An 18,969-nucleotide genomic window follows, 5' to 3' on the forward strand; every position below is an offset into this window, starting at 1 on the left:
ATTCAGTATCCCTCTTAGTCCTATTTAGTGTAGGTCCCACATATTTCAGCAGTATTCTAGAATGGGTCGCAAAAGTGATTTGTTATCAATCTCCTTTGGAGACTGATTGCAGTTCCCCAGTATTCTACCAACAAACCAAGGTCTACCACCTGCTTTATCCACAACTTAACATGTGTGATCATTCCATTTCATATCCCTAGAAATTGAATTTAATTGATGAAAGGAGAAAACATAAAAATGCAGTAAATGAAGCAGGCAAAAAGGAATACAAACGTCTCAAAAATGAGATCGATAGGAAGTGCAAAATGGCTAAGCAGGGATGGCTAGAGGACAATTGTAAGGATGTAGAGGCTTATCTCACTAGGGGTAAGATAGATACTGCCTACAGGAAAATTAAAGAGACCTTTGGAGATAAGAGAACCACTTGTATGAATATCAAGAGCTCAGATGGAAACCCAGTTCTAAGCAAAGAAGGGAAAGCAGAAAGGTGGAAGGAGTATATAGAGGGTCTATACAAGGGCGATGTACTTGAGGACAATATTATGGAAATGGAAGAGGATGTAGATGAAGATGAAATGGGAGATACGATACTGCGTGAAGAGTTTGACAGAGCACTGAAAGACCTGAGTCGAAAGAAGGCCCCCGGAGTAGACAACATTCCATTGGAACTACTGATGGCCTTGGGAGAGCCAGTCCTGACAAAACTCTACCATCTGGTGACCAAGATGTATGAAACAGGCGAAATACCCTCAGACTTCAAGAAGAATATAATAATTCCAATCCCAAAGAAGGCAGGTGTTGACAAATGCGAGAATTACCGAACAATCAGTTTAATAAGTCACAGCTGCAAAATACTAACACGAATTCTTTACAGACGAATGGAAAAACTAGTAGAAGCCGACCTCGGGGAAGATCAGTTTGGATTCCGTAGAAATACTGGAACACGTGAGGCAATACTGACCTTACGACTTATCTTAGAAGAAAGATTAAGGAAAGGCAAACCTACGTTTCTAGCATTTGTAGACTTAGAGAAAGCTTTTGACAATGTTGACTGGAATACTCTCTTTCAAATTCTGAAGGTGGCAGGGGTAAAATATAGGGAGCGAAAGGCTATTTACAATTTGTACAGAAACCAGATGGCAGTTATAAGAGTCGAGGGACATGAAAGGGAAGCAGTGGTTGGGAAGGGAGTAAGACAGGGTTGTAGCCTCTACCCGATGTTATTCAATCTGTATATTGAGCAAGCAGTAAAGGAAACAAAAGAAAAATTCGGAGTAGGTATTAAAGTCCATGGAGAAGAAATAAAAACTTTGAAGTTCGCCGACGACATTGTAATTCTGTCAGAGACAGCAAAAGCCTTGGAAGAGTAGTTGAACGGAATGGATTGTGTCTTGAAGGGAGGATATAAGACGAACATCAACAAAAGCAAAACGAGGATAATGGAATGTAGTCGAATTAAGTCGGGTGATGTTGAGGGTATTAGATTAGGAAATGAGACACTTAAAGTAGTAAAGGAGTTTTGCTATTTGGGGAGCAAAATAACTGATGATGGTCGAAGTAGAGAGGATATAAAATGTAGACTGGCAATGGCAATGAAAGCGTTTCTGAAGGTGAGAAATTTGTTAACATCGAGTATAGATTTAAGTGACAGGAAGACATTTCTGAAAGTATTTGTATGTAGTGTAGCCATGTATGGAAGTGAAACATGGACGGTAAATAGTTTGGACAAGAAGAGAATAGAAGCTTTCGAAATGTGGTGCTACAGATGAATGCTGAAGATTAGATGGGTAGATCACATAACTAATGAGGAGGTACTGAATAGGATTGGGGAGAAGAGGAGTTTGTGGCACAACTTGACCAGAAGAAGGGATCGGTTGGTAGGACATGTTCTGAGGCATCAAGGAATCACCAATTTCAAACCAGTCTCAGGACTGAAGACCACAACAACAACAACAACATCCCTAGAAAGTGTTACTCGCAGGTATTTGATGATCTGGTCTACTCCAACTGTGACTCATTGATATTACAATCATGGGATACCTATTTTCGTTTCATGAAGTGCACACTTTTACTTTTCTGAACACTGATATTATAATCATAGGATACCACATTTTTTCGTTTTGTGAAGTGCACCATTTTACTTTTCTGAAGATTTACAGCAAGTTGCCAATCTTTGCACCACTTCGAAACCTTATCAAGGTCTGACTGAATATTTATGCAGCCGCTGTCAGGCTGCAAGAAGTCTGAGGTCACTGTTAATATTGTCCGCACGGACATTAATGTACAATATGAACAGCAAGGGTCCCAACAGACTTTTCTGTGGCACACCCCAAGATACTTGTGCTTCTGACGCCCTGACAATATCGGTCACGGACCAGTTTTAAACACTGTGCACGATATTCTGAACGTGACGGAGGTTGCTGCCCGCTGGGACACGCGGTTCCTCACACGTATTCGGAAAACCGCTCGCAAGGGGCAAATCATCACAGGCTGCTACTACTGTAATCGCCTGACGAACTTAAAGGAGACTGTCAAGACGGGGTGCCGCGGGAAGCTGCCGAGGGCGTGCTTGTGCGCCACGACAGTCATCATCATCGTCATCTCTGACATTTTCGAGCCCAGGAACAAAAGTCCCACCACCTAGTCCTCTTCCCCCACCATCTTTCTGTGTTCACTCTGGTCCAGTCCTCACCTCCGTTTTCAACACACTCCTCCACGCCTTTCAGCCTTCTATCCCTTGGTCTTCCTCTTACTCGTTCTCTTCGCATCTCCACTTCGTGTATCTTCGTGGGAATCCTGTTATTTTCCAGTCTCTTTAAGTGCCAATACCATCTCAGCCCTGTTGTTTCTATCCTGCTCTGCAAGGGTCCCTCTCTCATTATTTCCCTTACCCTTTCATTCCTTGTCCTATCTCTTCTTGTTACTCCTTTTCTACTTCTTAGGAACTTAATTTCACACGCCTGTAATCTGCTTACATCTCTCTTCTTCGTTATCCATGTTCCAGATGCATAGGTCAATACAAGGATGTAGTAACTTCAATACACGACTTCTTTCCTTTTTTGTGAGACACCTTTTTTCCAAACCAGGCTCTTAACAGTTCGCCTCTCTGCCACGTTCACTGATCTCTTCCTCATTTCGTCCATTTTCGTATCCACAGTTCCCAAATACTTAATACTGGTCACCTTCTTCAGCAGTTCACCTCCAGTACCTATTCCACTACTTGGTGTTTCTTTTTGGTTATAATTAGGGTCCCACATTTTTCCATATTGTCTCACAGTTTTTTCCTAAACGTCCAGCTATTGTCCTTCCCCCCCCCCCCCCCCTGGCCCTGTTTCTTTTCTCCAGATCATCAAGTCATCCGCGAACTCCATTGCTTTCTCCTTCTCTTTTCCAGTTTTTTTTTCTGCCACATTAGTCATTATCTCATCCAAGACCACACGTCACGACAGTGCCCTTGCTGATTCTATGTTTGACACATTCACACACGCTGCTTCTTCGTGGTGTCAGATTTTACCTCACTCCCTGTATTCTCCTGAAATGACATACAGTGAGTGCTTCATTCTTCTACGGATGTAGAGCAGGCATTTCCAGAACTAAGACCAGAAGATCTTCGTAAAGGAGTGTTTCGTAAGCAGTCAAAATGAAGACTTCAACAAGCAAGGTCTCAGCAAAGTCGTCCATCGACAGGAAGAGGATGTCAATCTGAAGGGTGAAAATGCAGAGGACGGCTGGTACCTCCACCTTCACGTTCATGGTTGCAACATAAACTTTTGGAGGTGATAATTAAAACTCATTATCCTTACTGTTTATTCCCCAGAGAAATTTGAGATAAAAGTAGACAGACAACAGATCGCACACAGGCGTATCAGGAGTACATTTGGAGATGGACACACTAAGGTATGGAGACCATAATATGTATAGTGACTCTGTCACGCAGTTCACAGTGACTTGCAGAGGGTATCTGCAGAAGTTGTTGGATTGGATGAAACACCACGATATATGCCCTGAAGCTGATCATCTTTCACTGTGCACTTTGTGATAACCGGTATTTCGCGCGTGCTAAGAAATTCGACGACATTCATGGTGCTTTTTGCGCGATGGTTATTAAATCGTGCTCTAGGCATGTTTCTGTGCTTAGCCTTTAGTCTCATAATGCTGGAGACACCCGCAGAGGCTACAAAACTATACACAGCTAATTTTTCAAACTTAAAAATAGCGCAGCAAAACGAAAACCGTTTACATACAGTCGCGGGACGATCGGTTCTTCAAATCATCAGAGCGCTCTGCAACACGACTGGAAACTGTCACACATGAGTACCTCTAGAATAAACCGAAAAAATGCAGTTTTAAACATGGCTGTTATTCAGCAACGTTATGCTAGTTTCAGCACAGGAATCTACAGCTAGCTGGTTGGACGTAACTCGTAGGTACATAGACCTAGGTATCGACACATACTAGGGACGTCTTCATCACAATGAAATATTGATAACTCGTGAAATTACATTGCTAAAAAGCAATGGTCAGAATTTAGAGCAACTACGCACAAGTCAAAAGTGAAATAAAACGTTCTACCCTTTGCCACGTGTGGCCAGTGTGATGTTGTTCCCAGCTGGGCACAAGTGGTAAAGCCTAGCACGTTTTGTTTCACTTTTGACTTGAGCATAGTTGGTCTTCTGACAATTGCTTTTTAGCAATTGAATTTTACGCTTCATCAAAATTTCCTTCTGATGAAGACACCCCAAGTAGGTCAATCTAACTACCAGTCATGTGCAACTGCTTGCCTGTATAATCCTATGTGAAACCGCAAGAAAAGAAACACTCAATTGGAAGCGAATATTCCACTTGACCTATATATCTCAAATGATGAAAGCCACACCAGACCCTCCCCTCCCGCCGGCCGAAGTGGCCGTGCGGTTAAAGGCGCTGCAGTCTGGAACCGCAAGGCCGCTACGGTCGCAGGTTCGAATCCTGCCTCGGGCATGGATGTTTGTGATGTCCTTAGGTTAGTTAGGTTTAACTAGTTCTAAGTTCTAGGGGACTAATGACCTCAGCAGTTGAGTCCCATAGTGCTCAGAGCCATTTTGAACCCTCCCCTCCCCCCTTCCCGATCCCCCCGCGCGCCCCACAGAACAGTAACATAATCGAAAAATAATACACACAACTTTCTACCTCCCCTATTTCCCGGTAATACAAAACGAGCCTCCCTTTTTGAACTTTTTCGATGTGATCTGTCAGTCCCACCTGATGCGGATCCCACACCGCACAGCAATACTCCAGGAAGGACGGACAAGCGTGGTGTAAGCAGTCTCTTTAGTAGACCTGCTGCATCTTCTAAGTGTTCTGCCTATGAATCGCAGTCTTTGATTTTCTCTACTCACAACATTATCTATGTGATCGTTCCAATTTAGGTTATTTGTAACAATAATTCCTAAGTATTTAGTTAAATTTATAGCCTTCAGGTTTGTGTGACATGTAATCGAAATTTAGCGGATTTCTTGTCGTACTCATGTGCATAACTTCACATATTTCTTTATTCATGGTCAACTGTCACTTTTCGCACCATAGAGATACCTTATCTAAATCATTTTGCAATTCGTTTCGGTCATCTAATGACTTTACAAGAGGGTAAATGACAGAATCATCTGAAAACAATCTAAGCTCCTAAGTCATTAATATAGATCAGGAACAATACAGGGCCTATAACACTTCCTTGGAGAGCGCCGGATATTACTTCTGTTTCACTCGGTGACTTTCCATCTATTACTACGAGCTGTGTCCTTTCTGACAGGAAATCACGAATCCAGACGCACAACCGAGCCGATATTCCATAGACACGTAATTTGATTGGAGGACCCGTGTCTCACTCCCCACAATTTAAGCTGTACTGTTGCGTTCCTGCCTAAAAGAACAGCAAATACTCCTGTGGAGCAAGAATATACGTATCAAATCGTTACTAGTTTCTCTAGCAATAATTTAATCTGTGCTCTCTGATAAATCACGACATTTTTTGAATAAACAGCACAGTTTACAAACATGGTTTATGTCATCTAGTAAAACGACCTCAGATAACGTTTAAGGTTGTCTACATCCTTCGCATCGTAAACTCATGACGACACAAAAGGCATCCTGAGTCAAAGCAGCCGGTTGGAATCGGACTGTGCACTTAACACCATTTTTGGCACTTGTTTGTGTTATCTGGAAGTTTTATTACATCAGTGTAGTACTGGCCTAGGCAAATAAAAATTTTCAGTCTTTACGTGAATGATGTTAATTTGCTCCTTGGTCACTGCCCTTCATTAACCCTGGGACACTAAAGGGGCGAAAATAGACCATCCTAAAGCTTAATATTTCAAATTTTATGGAAAGTAAGCATAACTTATACGTTATTTATTGTTTAATTATTGTTGTTAGATCTGTAATGGTATGTTACATACCAAATTATGTACTAAATGTCGTGTTGTATACCCTACTGCAGCCATGCATTTTAGGAGTTTTAAGTAATCTAGCGTCACGGTAACTACGTCTTTATAGCCTCTGATGAAGTCTCCAGCGCTATGAGGTGTAACATGATACAACTGAAAAAGCAAAAGTGTAAACACTGGAGATTAGAGCCCACACTATATAATTCGAGGACACTGTTTTGCAATGCACGAGAACGTAATGAATGTCTACTCGCCTGACAATGGTATTAATGTCGTAGTATTTGTATCTGCGGACAACACACTTACAAGATGATGACTCTTAAATAACAGTAATAACTGACCCTTTTCTACTTCGCGGCCACGAAGAGAAACGTTATTTACGTCACATAAACAAGCAGCTTTGTGGCTTTAGAAAGTTTCCGGGTATCCCGAAGACGGCGATTGGACGTCAACACGAAACTGATGTCGACGCCCACACGCGGACGGAAGCGAGCGTGTGACGACAATTTTAGTGTCTCGTCTCCCCGCGAGAGAGACAAACGACCGCGTTGCGGAGTGTAAGGAGACGGGCTTCCTGCTTTCGCAACGGCCTCAAAGCGGGCAGACTTCTCGCGCTAAGGGCTTAATGGCGCCGGTTGGCTGCGTCCCGTTCGCTTTTATGACGGACGGCGATCGGAATGTCCGTGTCTTGCACTACGCTTTCCTGTCCAACATATACGGCCGCTTTCCCACTGGGAAAACACTGAATCCTTAGGACGAATCTAATGCTTTTGTTCATCGACTTCTGTAATGAATATTATCACCCGAAAGAACTGTACGTGTACTCGTGAAGTGTTCAGTTACAGGCACCCGTGATGACTTCTTTAGCTCTGAGTACGGCGTCTGTGCTTCGTTGTATAGACTACATGACTCAAAAAAAGTTTTTGTATAATTGAATTTTAAGTTTGTCTTTACCACACGTGGCAACGGCCTTGCCGCAGTGGATACACCGGTTCCCGTGAGATCACCGAAGTTAAGCGCTGTCGGGCGTGGTCGGCTCTTGGAAGGGTGACCATCCAGCCGCCATGCGCTGTTGCCATTTTCCGGGGTGCACTCAGCCTCGTGATGTCAATTGAGGAGCTACTCGACCGAATAGTAGCGGCTTCAGTCAAGAATACCATCATGACGACCGAGAGAGCGGTGTGCTGACCCCGCGCCCCTCCTATCCGCACCCTCCTCTGAGGATGACACGGCGGTCGGATTGTCCCGATAGGCTACTCGTGCCCTGAAGACGGAGGGCTTTACTACACATATAGTATTACTTTCCCAAGACCTTTCGACCAGTGAGCTTCTTGAAAAGGACGTGAAGCAAATCTGTATAACGCTTTTCGTCAGTATGAAACATCCTCGGACTTCTTGTCGTGGCAGTTCAGACTAAAACCTCGAGCTTTCGACGAATACCTTATAGCGTGAAACTTCCTGGCAGATTAAAACTGTGTGCCGGACCGAAACTCGAACTCGGGACCTTTACCTTTCGCGGGCAAGTGCTCTACCATCTGAGCTATCCATGCATGACTCACGTTCCGTCCTCACAGCTTTACTTCTGCCAGTACCTCGTCTCCTACCTTCCAAACTTCACAGGAGCTCTCCTACGAACGTTGCAGAAGTAGCACTCCTGGAAGAAAGGATATTGAGGGGCCATGGCTTCGCCACAGCCTGGGAGATGTTTCATATCAGCGCACACTCCGCTGCAGAATGAAAATTTCATTCTGGAAACAAACCCCAGGCTGTGGCTAAGCCGTCTCCATAATATCCTTTCTTCCAGGAGTGCTAGTTCTGCAAGTTTTGCAGGAGACCTTCTCTGAAGTTTGGAAGGTAGGAGACGAGGTACTGGCAGAAGTAAAGCCGTGAGGACGCGGCGTGAGTCGTGCTTGGATAGCTAAGATGGTAGGGCACTTGCCCGCGAAAGGTAAAGGTCCCGAGTCTCGATCCGGCACACAGTTTTAATCTGTCAGGAAGTTTCATATCAGCGCACACTTCGCTGCAGAGTGAAAATTTCATCCTGGACCTTATAACGTCACAAACTTTTACACGAAATTCACACAAAGTAATGGAACTATACCAGACTCCTCTGGACAAGGTATTGATAATCATACAATGATCCTAATGTGTAATTAGCACAAATAGCAGTGAAAAAAGGGAACTGCTCTCTTTTGATTCCTCTTTCCGGGAGTCGAACCCGGATTTCCCGCTTATCGTTAGCAGTCGCCTTGCCATTAGGCTATCTCCACAGCCAGACGCGAACTTCTATACCTCGTAAACCACATGTCTACTGCCTGCGCTCGTACATTCATTACGTATATTCATGTCCAGGCGAGACATTTTAATTCAAAGCACGTGCCCACTGTCCGGATAAATACGATACTGCGGTGTCTGTGTTATTATACGTAAATTACGATGCAAACTTCCTTCCGCTTTTCGAGTCGCGGTCCGCTAAAAATGGTTCAAAGGGCCCTGAGCACTATGGGACTTAACTGCTGAGGTCATCAGTCCCCTAGAACTTAGAACAACTTAAACCTAACTAACCTAAGGACATCACACACATTAATGCCAGAGGCAGGATTCGAACCTGCGACCGTACCGGTCGTGCGGTTCCAGACTGTAGCGCCTATAACCGCTCGGCCACCCCGGCAGGCTCGTTAAAGGTAATAGCTATTGTGATCTTTGTATTGAAGTACGACACTGTGTCAACTTCGAAAAAAGTATGTCCTTTAATTCAGCTGTAGCCTACGTTTATACTTGATGAAAGTGGCTGTTAGCTGTGCACATTGTGCTTAACCAGAAGGTTCAAATGCTTCAAATGGCTCTGAGCACTATGGGACTTAGTATCTGAGGTCATCAGTCCCCGAGAACTTAGAACTACTTAAAACCTAACTAACCTAAGGACATCACACACATCCATGCCTGAGGCAGGATTCGAACCTGCGACCGTACCGGTCGCGTGGTCCCAGACTGTAGCGCCTAGAACCGCTCGGCCACACCGGCCGGCTGGAGTTATCCATTGGTGAACACACCATGGGGCTATGGAGTGCAGATGAATTACTTAGTCGACCTGTAAACCACAACGGCTCTATAAATCTGCTGGTGTTGATAAAAAGCAGAGCAATGACAACTATAAACAATAAAAAGCAGAGCAATGACAACAATAAGTATAGCAAACAGTGTTTGGGCAATGTACATGAGGAGTACAATCATGATGATAATTGCTTAACAAGTGAAAGTGATACTGAAACAGGTGTACAGCCAAGTAGTTCATCACCCTTATCGGACAGGGAGCCACAAATCCGGTCTCCAGTGAAGCGCCGGCCACTGTGGCCGAGCGGTTCCAGGCGCTCCAGTCTGGAATCGCGCGACCGTTACGGTCGCAGAGTCGAATCCTGCCTCGGGCATGGGTGTGTGGATGTCCTTAGGTTAGTTAGGTTTAAGTAGTTCTCAGTTCTAGGAGACTGATGACCTCAAATGTTAAGTCCTCAGTGCTCAGAACCATTTGAACCATTTTTTTTTTTTTTTGAGTGAAGCGTAGTAAAGAACGATCGTTGTCAAAGGAGCAGGTACTAAACATAATTAAGAACGTGGAATATCATCTGCAAGATAGTAAAAAAAACCAATTGTGAACATATTTAAAATAAGTCCGCAGCCATAACATCTTGCAGTACATAAGAAAAAGTACGAATATTCAACGGAGGACAAGGCGCACTTGGCACAAAACCTGCGTTTCAAAGATGTTCGGATGTACATAGTAGTGAATAGTGAGCTACTACGCTACGTAAATCAAGTTGCGCGCGACATAGATTGCAGTGAATTCAAGGCAAGTAGAGGATGGTTGCATAAATTCAAACAGCCCCACAAAATTGGAAAACACAAGGTAACGAAATTTCAATCAAAGCATTACCTTGACGATGCACAGCGAACTGCAGAGTCTTGAAAATTTGTAGATAAGATATACAAACTCAACCCATCGTTCAATAAGGAATTTGTTTTCAACCCCGACCAATCGGGATTTTAAGAGGAAATGCATATGAAAGGAACCCTGGAAATTAGAAGTATCATGAGAGTTGTATCAAAATCGACACCAATGAGTTAACTCATTCATACACAATTTTGGCGATAAATGGGCTGCAAAGTTATTTATTGTGCTGCGAGAAGTTGGAGGTGCTCTGTCCCCTACCATTCTCTCTCGTGCGCTTGATCTTGCAAGTGTAGTAGGGAATTCGTACCACCTGAAACCACGTCACAAATTCAGTCTCTGGATTTTTGTTTTTTTTCCCATGTTTATAAAACATATTATCGCATTACCTGCAGCTATGCCTTAAAGGCCAGCCAGTTTCACGATAACATCCTTCGACAATGTCAATTTTGTGAAGTGTTATGCATACATCCCATAAAAGGTTGATCTCTGCACCTCCCAGACACTCATTTTCTGTCGCCCTCGTACATTTTTCCTGTCATACTTGTTAACACAACACTTTCAAAAGAACTTTATTACATAGTTGACATGCGACGTCGCATTCAAGGGGTTAGTTTCCACTGCACGACACCTGCAATTAAATTCACGTGGTCCTATGGGAGGGGGGGGGGGGGAAGGGGGTCAACTGTTTATCTTTAATACACTACTGGCCATTAAAAGTTACTACACTACGAAGATGACGTGCTACAGATACGAAATTTAACCGACAGGAAGAAGATGCTGTGATATGCAAATGATTAGCTTTTAAGAGCATTCACACAAGGTTGGCGACGTTGGCGACACCTACAACGTGCTGACATCGGGAAAGTTTCCAACCGATTTCTCATACACAAACAGCAGTTGACCGGCGTTGCCTGGTGAAACGTTGTTGTGATGCCTCGTGTAAGGAGGAGAAATGCGTACCATCACGTTTCCGACTTTGATAAAGTTCGGATTGTATCCTATCGCGATTGCGGTTTATCGTATTGCGACATTGTTGCTCGCGTTGGTCGAAATCCAATGACTGTTAGCAGAATATGGAATTGGTGGGTTCAGAAGAGTAATAGGGAATACCGTGCTGGATCCCAACGGCCTCGTATTACTGTACTAGCAGTCGAGGTGACAGGCATCTTATCCGCACGGCTGTAACGGATCGTGCAGAGACGTATCGATCCCTGAGACAACAGGTGGGGACGTTTGCAAGACAACAACCACCTGCACCAACAGTTCGACGACGTTTGCAGCAGCATGGACTATCAGCTCGGAGACTATGGCTGCGGTTAGCCTTGACGCTGCATCACAGACAGGAGCGCCTGCGATGGTGTACTCAACGACGAACCTGGGTGCACGAATGGCAAAACGTCATTTTTTCGGATGAATCCAGGTTATGTTTACAGCCTCATGATGGTCGCATTCGAGTTTGGCGACATCGCGGTGAACGCACATTGGAAGCGTGATTTCGTCATTGCCATACTGGCATATCACCCGGCGTGATGGTATAGGGTGCCATTGGTTACACGTCTCCGTCACCTATTGTTCACATTGACGGCACTTTGAACAGCGGACGTTACATTTCAGATGTGTTACGACCCGTGGCTCTACCCTTCATTCGAGCCCTGCGAAACCCTACATTTCAGCAGGATAATGCACGGCCGCATGTTGCAGGTCGTGTACGGGCCTTTCTGGATACAGAAAATGTTCGACTGCTGCTCTGGCCAGCACATTCTCCAGCTCTCTCATCGATTGAAAACGTCTGGTCAATGGTGGCCGAGCAACTGGTTCGTCACAATACGCCAGTCACTACTCTTGATGATCTGTGGTATCGTGTTGATGTTGCATGGGCAGCTGTACCTATAGACGCCATCCAAGCTCTGTTTGACTCAATGCCGAGACGTATCCAGGCCGTTATTACGGCCAGAAGTGGTTGTTCTGGGTACTGATTTCTCAGGATCTATGCACCCAAATTGCGTGAAAATGTAATCACATGTCAGTTCTAGTATATTTCTCCAATGAATACCCGTTTATCATCTGCTTTTCTTCTTGGTGTAGCAATTTCAATGGCCAGTAGTGTATATGAAGATGGTCCGCAGCTCGTGGTCTTGCAGCAGCGTTCTCGCTTCCCGCGCACGGGGTTCCGGGTTCGATTCCCGGCAGGTTCAGGGATTTTTCCTGCCTCGTGATGACTGGGTGTTGTTGTGTCGTCTTCGTCATCATCATTCATCCCCATCACGGTCGGAGGAAGGCAATGGCAAACCATCTCCACTAGGACCTTGCCTAGTACGGCGGTGCGGGTCTCCCGCATCCTCCCCTACGCTCCTCGGAGTATGGGACCTCATCATCATATGAAGATGGTATCTGTTCTTTCGGACATGTCCGAAACAACAGACATCATCTTAATATAGTTAAGGCTAACCGGCCATTGACCTTCTTCTTCTGTGCTGGATGCACACGCATTGCCCGAACTCTTACGGGACTCGGTAAGATTGTCTGCCGGTAGTAATGAGTGTGATGGGCAGGGGCACTACGAATGTAGTGTGTGGACATTAAGTTGGGAATGTGGGTCTCACGGGGAGCGTGCAAGGGATAAATACCTGCAGTCGCACTATCTTCTGTGCCCTCGGTGGCTCAGATGGATAGAGCGTCTGCGATGTAAGCAGGAGATCCCGGGTTCGAGTCCCGGTCGGGGCACAGGTTTTGAACTGTCCCCTTTAATGTATATCAACGCCTGTCGACAGCATAGGGTCTTGATTTAATTATCATGTCAGTTCACCCAATACAGGTCGCTCTGACATCCACCGGTGTTTGTGACTGCCCAGCCGTAATCTTTGAACTTGGTGGACGAGGAGCACATGAGCGACTTAGATTGGAAAGAACTGGCCTCTAATGACGAGTATGTAGGTTCGTGTCTTGGCACAGTACACCAGTGTAATAGCTCGCATTAACGGTGACTTAAGAGAGTATAGCCCCAACACGACCAGCATTAACCCCGCAGGACTTAATGGCCGACCTCAATACGTAGTACATCATGATGCTCAGCATGCCCTCATATGGTCGTCATCAGCCGTATCGGATGCGTGATGGCGTTTCTCCGTACTGCCATTTGCGCTCTAAGAGCTCTGCGGTCGTAAATGGCGCATGATGTAAAACAAAGCGGTCGAGCGTGTGTTGTTACGTTAATTTCCCCATCATTAGTTCAAGCGAGTTTCTTGCTTAGTTTATAAGGAGAGCACATTTATTGCACTGCAGTGAATCTGAAGCACGAAGCACCCACGGTCGAATTGTTCTATTTCTACATATGAGATTGCACGTGCTGTTATCTGGCACAGCAGTATGCATTTGACGCAATTCTGAGATCATCATCATCATTCTCATTGTCATTCTCTTCGAAGTTTAGGCCTTTTGGTCTGTTCCGACTCAGAATTGTTCACGCAATCTCTTTAAGCAACGCTCAACGATTCTCTTTTCGATTTCGTTATATAAAGTTGCACTTGTAATTATCCTATTATTAGACATTCATTGGACGTGTCTTTTCAGGGTGCCAACATTTGGTTATTATCTAATATCGCTGTTTCTTTTATGGTCCAGTAATGACCAAAGAAGGGAAAGCAGAAAGGTGGAAGGAGTATATAGAGGGTCTATACAAGGGCGATGTTCTTAAGGACAATATTATAGAAATGGAAGACAATGTAGATGAAGATGAAATGGGAGATATGATACTGCGTGAAGAGTTTGACAGAGCACTGAAAGACGTAAGTCGAAACAAGGTCCCGGGAGAAGATAACATTCCATTAGAACTACTGACAGCCTTGCGAGAGCCAGGCCTAACAAAACTCTGCCATCTAGTGAGCAAGATGTATGAGACAGGCGAAATACCCTCAGACATCAAGAAGAATATAATAATTCCAATCCCAAAGAAAGCAGGTGTTGACAGATGTGGAAATTACCGAACTATCAGTTTAATAAGCCACTGCTGCAAAATAATAACACGAATTCTTTACAGACGAATGGAAAAACTGGTAGAAGCCGACCTCGGGGAAGATCAGTTTGGATTCCGTAGAAATGTTGGAACACGCGAGGCAACACTGACCCTACGACTTATCTTAGAAAATAAATTAAGGAAAGGCAAACCTACGCTTCTAGCATTTGTAGACTTAGAGGAAGCTTTTGACAATGTTGACTGGAATACTCTCTTTCAAATTCTGAAGGTGGCAGGGGTAAAATACAGGGAACGAAAGGCTATTTACAATTTGTACAGAAACCAGATGGCAGTTATAAAAGTCGAGGGACATGAAAGGGAAGCAGTGGTTGGGAAGGGACTGAGTTAGGGTTGTAGCCTCTCCCCGATGTTATTCAATCTGTATATTGAGCAAGCAATAAAGGAAACAAAAGAAAAGTTCGGAGTAGGTATTAAAGTCCATGGAGAAGAAATAAAAACTTTGAGGTTCGTCGATGACATTGTAATTCTGTCAGAGACAGCAAAGGACTTGGAAGAGCAGTTGAACGGAATGGACAGTGTCTTGAAAGGAGGATATAAGATGAACATCAACAAAACCAAAACGAGGATAATGGAATGTAATCGAATTAAGTCGGGTGATGCTGAGAGAATTAGATTAGGACATGAGACACTTAAAGTAGTAAAGGAGTTTTGCTATTTGTGGAGCAAAATAACTGATGATGGTCGAAGTAGAGAGGATACAAAATGTAGACTGACAAAGGCAAGGAAAGCGTTTCTGAAGAAGAGAAATTTGTTAACATCGAGTATAGATTTAAGTGTCAGGAAGTCGTTTCTGAAAGTATTTGTATGGAGTGTAGCCATGTATGTAAGTGAAACATGGATGATAAATAGTTTAGACAAAAAGAGAATAGAAGCTTTCGAAATGTGGTGCTACTAAAGAATGCTGAAGATTAGATTGGTAGATCACATAACTAATGAAGAGGTATTGAATAGAATTGGAGAGAAGAGAAATTTGTGGCACAACTTGACTAGAAGAAGGGATCTGTTGGTAGGACATGTTCTGAGGCATCAAGGGATCACCAATTTATTACTGGAGGGCAGCATGGAGGATAAAAATCGCAGAGGGAGACCAAGAGATGAATACACTATACAAATTCAGAAGGATGTAGGTTGCAGTACGTACTGGGAGATGAACAGGATAAAGTAGCATGGAGTGCTGCATCAGACCAGTCTCTGGACTGAAGACTACACAACAACATCAATGACCATACTGTTTGATAGCGGGGGCACTTGACCTCTGATGATTCGATTTGTCATAATTGATATAATGGTAAGGTCCAACACTCGGTATCATACAGCAACAAATGTATGATCCAAATAAATGATTGTAGCTCCGTCATAATCACTGACAAATACTTTTTCATTTATTTATTGATGGTGACTAGTTTTGGAAACCTGTGGCCATTTTCAAACCATCTGTATCGTTAAGTGTGAACAAATACAGGCGATAGCCTATGTACAGGAATTGCACCTGCAGTGATAATCAGTGTGGCATTATGGCCGACTCAATAAGTGTAGCCGAGTCTGCCATAGTGCCGCTTTGACCATCAACAGGCGTCCAAAAGTAGTCATCATCAAGAAATAAATGAAATCTAAAAAACAAAGGCTTCTCGATGCAACTTACAAAGGAGTTACAACCATTTATTTCAATTATGTAACACGTTTCGGACCTATTCTTCAACTGTAACATGCTGCAAGTTCGTAAAAATGAAGTGTGATTACTATTTTAAAAAGCTTAATTAGTGTTTCTGTACGTTATGTTTTAATGTATGTGGCACCGTCCCTCAGAAATGTCACAGTCTTTAGCACTAAACTATCTGACCCGGGAAATGTAAAATTAAACACGAGACAATTAAACTCTTTTCGTTCCACAATTATTTGTACATTTATAACACTTTTGGCTCTTATGGGCTCGACTCGTTGAAACGTCATCGGTTTTGTTTATATGTCTTTTAATACACTCATGTTCAGAAAAAAACAGAACACCCTAAACGACTAGAGATAGATACTTCATATTCACAGCATATGTCCTGGGTGATCAAAAAGTCAGTATAAATTTGAAAACTTAATAAACCACGGAATAATGTATATAGAGAGGTAAAAATTGACACACATGCTTAGAATGACATAGGGTTTTATTAGAACCAAAAAAAAAAGAAAAAAAACAAAGTATTGCTAGACGCGTGAAAGATCTCTTCCGTGCGTCGTTTGCTGATGATCGTGTGCTCAGTCACCACTTTCGTCATGCTTGGCCTCCCAGGTCCCCAGACCTCAGTCCGTGCGATTATTGGCTTTGCGTTTACCTGAAGTCCCAAGTGTATCGTGATCGACCGACATCTCTAGGGATGCTGAAAGACAACATCCGACGCCAATGCCTCACCATAACCCGGACATGGTTTAAAGTGCTGTTAACAACATTATTCCTCGACTACAGCTCATCTTTGCTTTGTCTTACTTTGTTATTGCTGTTCTGATCAGATGAAGAGCCATCTGTCGGACATTTTTTGAACGTTTGTATTTCTTTGGTTCTAATAAAACCTCATGTCATTCCAAGCATGTGTGTCAATTTGTACCTCTCTAGCTACATTATTCTGTGATTTATTCAGTTTTCAAATGTATACTGACTTTTTGATCGCCCGGTACATTAGTATGTTCTGCAGAAATGATTAGCATCTCAGTCACCTCTGTTCAGCATGTGTCCTGTTGCTTAGTGGGTACAGTGTCGGCCACGTGCCCTCATAACTTGTTCCATGCGTGCCTCGTTCCGATCTCCAGTGGAACTTCTCACGAGAATGTCGTCAGCGGCAGAAACAGAACTGTCATTCTACGGACCGGAGCGTGGAATGTCAGACCCCTTAACCGCTCAGGTATGTTAGAAAATTTCAAAAAGGAAATGGAAAGGTTGAAGTTAGGTATAGTGGGAATTAGTGAAGTTTGATGTCAGGAGAAACAGGACTTGTGGTCAGGTGAAAACGAGAGTATAAATACAAACAGGGGTAATACAGGAGGAAGTTCACTAATGAATATGAATATAAGAATGCAGGCAAGTTTCTACGAACAGCATATGAACGCATTACTGTAGCCAAGACAGACACGAAGCCCACACCTATCACAGTAGTACAAGTTTATACGCCAAGCAGCTCCGCAGATGAAGAAGAGATTGAAGAAATGTATGACGAGATAAAAGAAATTATTCTGATAGAAAGGGGAGACGAAAATTTAGTTGTAGTTCGACTGGAACACGATAGTAAGAAAAGAAACAGAAGGAAAAATGGTAGGTTAATATGGCCTGGAGGAAAGGAAGGAAATCATCGCTAAAGCTTGGTTTAAGAATGTTGAAAGAAGGTTGTATACGTGGAAGAGACCTGGGTTCAGCCTGATTATATAAGATAGCGATTTTGGAACCAGATTTTAAATTGTAAGACAGGGGCAGATGTGGACTCTAACCACAATTTCTTGGTTATGAACTATAGATTAAAACTAAAGAAATTGCAAAAAAGGTAGGAAATTAAGGAGATGGGATCTGGATAAGCTGAAAAAAAAACAGAGGTGGTAGGAAGTTTCAGAGAGAGCATTAGGCAATGGTTGACTGGAACATGTGAAGGGAATACATTAGAGAATGAATGGCTATCTTTGAAAGATAAAATAGTGACGGCAGGAGAGGATCAAACAAGTAAGAAGGCGGGCCCTAGCAGAAATCCTTAGTTAAAACAGTTGATACTGAATTTAACTGATGAAAGGAGAAAATATATAAAATGCAGGAAATGAAGCAGACGAAAAGGAATTCAAACGCCTAAAACATGAAATCGACAGGAAGCGCAAACCGGCCAAGCAGGAATGGCTAAAGTAAAGATTTAGAAGCATGTATCACCAGAGGAAAGATAGATACCGCCTACAGGAAAATTATGTGTAATGACTTTTCTGGAGACTAGAAATCTACTCTATAGGAATCAGCATGGGTTTCGAAAAAGACGGTCGTGTGAAACCCAGATCGCGCTATTCGTCCACGAGACTCAGAGGGTCATAGACACGGATTGCCAGGTAGATGCCGTGTTTCTTGACTTCCGCAAGGCGTTCGATACAGTTCCCCACAGTCGTTTAATGAACAAAGTAATAGCATATTGACTATCAGACCAATTGTGTGATTGGATTGAAGAGTTCGTAGATGACAGAACGCAGCATGTCATTCTCAAAGGAGAGAAGTCTTCCGAAGTAAGAGTGATTTCAGGTGTGCCGCAGGGGAGTGTCACAGGACCGTTGCTATTCACAATATACATAAATGACCTTGTGGATGACATCGGAAGTTCACTGAGGCTTTTTGCAGATGATGCTGTGATGTATCGAGAGGTTGTAACAATGGAAAATTGTACTGAAATGCAGGAGGATCTGCAGCGAATTGACGCATGGTGCAGGGAATGGCAATTGAATCTCAATGTAGACAAGTGTAATGTGCTGCGAATACATAGAAAGATAGATCCCTTATCATTTAGCTACAATATAGCAGGTCACCAATTGGAAGCAGTTAATTCCATAAATTATCTGGGAGT

General features: G+C 43.4%; 1 non-coding gene across 1 annotated transcript; it reads left to right on the plus strand.

Moving 5' to 3' along the window:
- The first annotated feature begins 13,020 nt into the window (after positions 1-13,020).
- On the plus strand, positions 13,021-13,095 carry Trnat-ugu. The gene has a single exon. It is a non-coding gene; the product is annotated as a tRNA-Thr (tRNA).
- The last annotated feature ends 5,874 nt before the right edge of the window (positions 13,096-18,969 follow it).

The sequence above is a fragment of the Schistocerca americana genome, chromosome 9 (genome assembly GCF_021461395.2).
Source record: "Schistocerca americana isolate TAMUIC-IGC-003095 chromosome 9, iqSchAmer2.1, whole genome shotgun sequence".
Lineage (NCBI taxonomy): Eukaryota > Metazoa > Arthropoda > Insecta > Orthoptera > Acrididae > Schistocerca > Schistocerca americana.